Raw genomic sequence first — 6,000 nt, forward strand, 5'->3', positions numbered from 1 at the left:
GGACCTCTGACCTAATGGTGCGCGCAAACTGACAATGACGTGTTACTAGGAGAAGCTGGGGGCTATGAACTCTGTGCTAGGAGCAGAGACTGAAGTCTGGAGAGTCAGGGCGACATGTACCTAAACCCTATCTAGTATCTTATGTTTAGAGAACATGTTGATAGAATCCAAAAGTTATCGGGGTAAAGGCTAACAGACTCTAAGACTGAAGCATGCATTATTCTACATGTAGTGCGTGTTGAGGAATATTAAATGACCATAAATACAGTATTTCTCTTACATGGAGACGTAAAGGCTAGACAATGACGGAAACTATTGATGCGATTCAGTAGCTTAGGAATGCAGAGAAGGAGGGCTGGACTGATAACTAGAATCATAACATACTCTTGGCAGACTCGTAGGCAGAGCCAGGCTGAGCCGGGCACTGCGAGGCAGGAAGTAAGTGAAGGGTCGAGGATACAGGTGGGGGCTGTATCGCTCCTCAGCGAGGGCTCAGGAGACAGGAGCTGAATCTGGTGTCCGGGCCCTTCTGAGGCCTAGAAACGGGGACTTTACAATGAAATAACGTGCACACTGAGAAACGTGGCAACGTAACTTTACATAGGCCTAATACTCGTAGCTTTCACGAGAACTGGAAACTGGCATACTAGAGATGGACACAACTGTAATTGCGTCTTTAATCGAACATGGGGGATACATATGCATATTAATCATGCACACATAACATAAGATGGAGGACACGTAGGGACACAGAACATGGCAAAATTTACTTTTCCACAGGTCCACAAAAGGTACAAAAAAAATAATAAACTCCGGAGCCCTTTTGTTGTCAGGCCTAAGATGGGTCACTCTATACCTTGCTGCTTGTACTCTGACCATAGGAAGCCTTGCAATCGACAAGACCCTCTCTGAGGCCACCACCGGGGTAATCCAGCAAAATGGTATAAAGGCCTAATCATAGGACAATAATTATATATTTATATTTACAAAAGGGCTACCCAGTTCTCAAAGGGGAGCCAGAACTCATTTAAAGCTCTGTCCAACCTAACCGTATATTTTATTGAAGCCAACCATTCCGTTTTATTAGGGGGCGTGACTTTTTAATTCAACTCTTACAAATTTCCCTACGGGCAAACAATATTAAGTAAATATTTAATTTTTTTGTATTTTGTGCTAGTTTCATAATTAACTGGGAGCCCAAAAAAGACAAGGGATTTGCTTACCTGGAGCGATCCTCCAAGTATTAAAGATAGTGTATTACTCACATCCCGCCAAAAATCTTGGAGTATCGGGCAATCCAAGAACATATGCTCATCATTGCTTTTTTCTCCTTCACATTTGGGACACCTTGGTGTGACACCTTTTGCAAATTTTGCCAGCTCGTATGGCGTCCAATAGACCCTGTGGAGACAATAGAGGTGGTTCCGCCTTAAATTTGCAGCACATACTGTGGAGTATAGCATATTGCAAGATACTTGCCATAAGCCTGTACACTGCTCTCCCGGCCAGCTCTTTCCCCACAGTGTTGCTGGCAGATTAAAGTCTCCATCCGAATTCTCCACTAGGCTCCAATACCATCTTGCCACCTCTTTTCCACGGGGTCCTTCAGATTTTATTAAAGATTCTAATACGTTAGATTGTCCTGCGCCAAGCCCATCCGCGAGGCTCCAACTTTTAATTTGTAGATATTTAAATTTTGACAGTCGCCCATCCGCTATCTCCTGGCCCTCCTCCCAGGAGATCAATGCTCCATCAACCACCAGTTGACCCCAAGTTTTTATCCCTGCTTCTTTCAGAGGACGAGCCAGGCAATCTTTTGACCACGCCGGAAAACCAGGGGAATCCCACACACGGGCAAGGCCACTGTAATAGATTATATCTGATTCTCTCCTGATTTTATACAAAGTTATTGCAAAGCTTTGCAGAGTCTTAAGCCTCACTTTTTTAAAATAGCCTGGTTCTCCATACTTGTGTACGAAATCGTGCTTGCCCCCTTGTACATCAGATAACATGGCTTTGAACATTCTCCCAATATCAGAGCTGTCTGGCTTGCTTAATAGAGATTTTCCTCATTTTAATTAAAACACCCAAGCATAATTAGATCCGGTAGTTGTAGGCCCCCCTTTGTCATATTGCAGTCTAAGCTTTTTCCAGGCAATTCTCGTACCTTTCGACACTCAGATAAAGCTTGTTACCTTGGATTGGGATTTTTTTAAGCCAAACTTCCTTAAAGGCCATTGAAATATTATGAAACAAAAAAGCTAACTTAGGAAGGATTGCCATTTTTACAAGGTTGACTCTGCCATAAATTGTTAGAGGAAGGTGAGACCAGCTGAGTAAGAGTCCCCTAACTGCCTTATTAACTTTTTTTAATTGATTTCAGAATTTGTTCTATTTTCTGCACGATTTGGATTCCTAGGTTCCTCATTTCATCCTTTATACAGCTCAATTGCGAGTCAATGTTCCACTTCATTACTACCGTTTTATTTTCATTGATATCGTAGCCAGAGAGCCGCCCAAACCATGACGCCAGGTCGTAAACTGTTGGTAGTGCTGTGCTAAGAGCTGCAGTATACACTACTAGATCATCTTCATAGAGCCCTACTTTTTTCTCCCACTCCCGAAATCTAAAAGAATGTATGCTTGACCAGCCCTGCCTGCAGGGCTTGTCGCTCCACACACCGCGCACCACGCATCCGAAGAGCCACCGCCGGAGGCAGATCCTTCTCCTACCTGGCGGCCAAGACATGGAACTCCCTCCCCATCCACCTTCGGCTGACCCAGGACCACCTCGCCTTCAGGAGACTACTCAAGACCTGGCTGTTAGAGCAGTAGCGGACCCCCCCTCCCCCAAGCGCCTTGAGACCCTCCCGGTGAGTAGCGCGCTATACAAGTGTATGATTGATTGATTGATTGCTTTCATGACATCTAATCTTCTCGGCTAGTGGTTCAATGTACAAATTAAAAAGTAGGGGAGCATCCCTGCCTGGTCCCCCTATGGATGTTAAAACTATTAGAGATGTTTCCATTCACCAAAATCCTGGCAGTAGGATTCTTATATAAAAGAGCTATTGCCCTACAGAAGTTTTCCCCCCCAAGTTCGAAAGCTTTAAGATTTCCTGCAAATAAGACCAATTGACCCGGTTGAATGCCTTTGTCGCATCCACGGTAATAACTGCTAATGGAATTTTGAATGTGGTTGATATGTCAGCAGCACCAATTAAGTTATAGGTTAGTTCTTTAATTCCCCTGCCACGCACAAAGCCCTTCTGATACTCCTGTAACAACACGCCCAGTACTCAACTCCTCTCTCGATTCTTAACACAGAATACAAGATACTCAGTAAGGTTTTGGCCTCACAGCTTCTTCCGTTGCTTTCCCAATTGGTCCATACTGGCCAATGCGGGTTTATACCCCAACGTAGCACTTCACTAAATATTCGCCGGCTTCATGCGGTGTCAGCAACTGCACCACTCGCTGGCTGTTTATCGTTAGACGTGCGACAAGCTTTTGACACCCTGAGCTGGCCCTATATGTTAGCTGTATTGTCCAAATTTGGCCTGCCCCAGCCTTATTGTAATTGGATCAAACTACTCTACACTAACCCTACTGCTCGTGCTAAGACGGGATCAAACATCTCTCCCTCTTATACTGTTTATCGGGGAACTTGCCAGGGCTGCCCCTTATCCTCCTTGCTATTTGTATTAGCCCTCGAACCTCTGGCTCAATATCTGCGTCAGGTCATGGTCCCTTACGGTATTCCATTACGGGGTGTGATCCACTCGGTATCACTCTACACCGATGATATGTTGTTATATTTCCGAGATTTAAATGAAAATAAACACACGGTAGCTGCTGTTTTCTCAAGTTTTGGGGAAATATCTCGATTACGTCTTAACACTTCCAAATCAGTTGCCTACTCCTTTTATGATACCTATGCTTCTCACTATTTACAATTTGGTCAGATGCAATTTAAAGTAAAGCCTGTTACCTTTAAATATTTGGGTATTAACGTCTATAGAGCTAATGTAGATACCATTGATGGTAATGTGGTGTGGACTATTAATTCATTACGTTGCCAGATTTCCTTCTGGAATACGTTACCAATGACAGTGATTTGCTCTGCCTAAAATGGTTTTGTTGCCCAGACTCCTTTACCATTTTGTGAATCTCCCGGTTGTACTCCCGCCCTGGATTTTTAAAACACTGGATACCCTGCTGCCCTCTTTGATTTGGGGGGGCGGGCAGACATAGGCTGGCATTGGCTAAGTTGTAACTACATAGTAATGCAGGTGGGCTGGGAGCACCTGATTTGAAAACATATTGTATAGTCTGGAAACTACAGTGGTTTTAGCATATTGGTTGGCGGGCACACATTTATTTGAAATTGGGCATTCCCTTGGCTTCTTAAAATATGGAACCCTTCAATCACTGCAATGCCCGGGTGCAGATAAATTGTGTGATCCACCTTATCTCCTACATATAGCACTACACTATTGGAAACAAGCTCATAAATGAGCAAAGCTACCTTTTCCATACGCCCCGAATATCCCGCTCTGTGGTTTGCCTACTAGACGAGGGATAATATCAGGCTCAGATACAGGGGAGAACACAACTGGGTATAGAGACACTTGGTGACTTCTTCCTGGATGGACACCCGATGGCCCACGAGTAGTTGGTACACAACCATTCCATACCTGACACTTTGTTTCTCACTCATGCCGCAATAGTGCATTTTATTCAGAAATATTGGCTCATTGACCAGAGGGAACCTCTCACTGTCCAATTATTGAAATCTCTTCATATAATGGGGCATGGCCGACACCTGGTACGTTGGCTCTACCGGGGGTTGAGGGAGCATCTATATACCCCATTACAACATCTCAGACAGAATGGGACACAATACTACTAAATGAACCAGTAGATAGAGAATGGGCCCTAATGTTAGAACACCCCTGGCGAGTCTCCGTAATTGCCGATTAAAAACGATACAACTATTCATATTACACAAAGCATATCTTGCCCCGATTACAATGCAAAAGATGTTTCCTAATGCGCCTTCGGTTTGCCCGAGATGTCAGGCACAGGATACTGATTTTATTCATATGGTATGGTCCTGCCCAGTATTTGGGGGGGGGGTGTTTCTGGTCGGAAATTACCCAGAGTCTAGTAGTACTGACAGAACGCACGCCATAGGACACGATTGAGGCCTGTCTCCGGGGGCTGTTCTCCAAAAAGGCTAAATTATTACGCCGTTTTGCAGGACTGGCTTTGATGCTTGGCAAAAGACTGATTACACAGCACTGGAAATCCTGCGCAGCGCCCTGTGAAGGCAAGTGGCTGGAGGAGGTTTTCAGGTGGGCGGTTGCAGAGAGGGAATCACTACGACGCGAAGAATATAAAGGACTACCAAAGCGTCCAATATCCTTTGAATGGGTGCACCTGACAGAACTTTTTAAAGCAGACACAGGTGATGAGTTGGAAGACTCGCCGATTAGTGTTGGAAAGCGGTGCAGACGTATGATTATTACCTGTGAATTGGCTGGATTTCTAATGGAAGTACTGTTCCCCCCCCCGCCCCAATCTTCCAGTCCCCAGTATGTTCACCTTTCCCACTTTCTCTCCCTCCCCTCCTCCCCCCCACTTCCACGGTGCCTCCCCTTCCCTTCACCTATGAGTTCAGACCTGACAGTCACCCGATACAAATCATCTGGTAGTGTGTATTGTTTCTGTATTGGCAACAGTTTTTTATTGTTTAGTTTTAGTATTGCTTGGGGCGGGTTTACATTGGGTGGGAGTTCATGGGTACTGATATTTTTGATGATACTCACATTATTTCAGGTTATGCTCTTAAAATGTATCCGCATTTATATCTTTGTATTGGTTCCACATCTAATATTAAGTGGATACTAGTTATGAATAATGACAACGTAGAACATGTATGTGATTATTATCATCTTGTTATGAAAAATGTAAACAAAACGTCTGATCAGGATCATA

This window comes from Lissotriton helveticus, chromosome 8 (genome assembly GCF_964261635.1).
Source record: "Lissotriton helveticus chromosome 8, aLisHel1.1, whole genome shotgun sequence".
Classification (NCBI taxonomy): domain Eukaryota; kingdom Metazoa; phylum Chordata; class Amphibia; order Caudata; family Salamandridae; genus Lissotriton; species Lissotriton helveticus.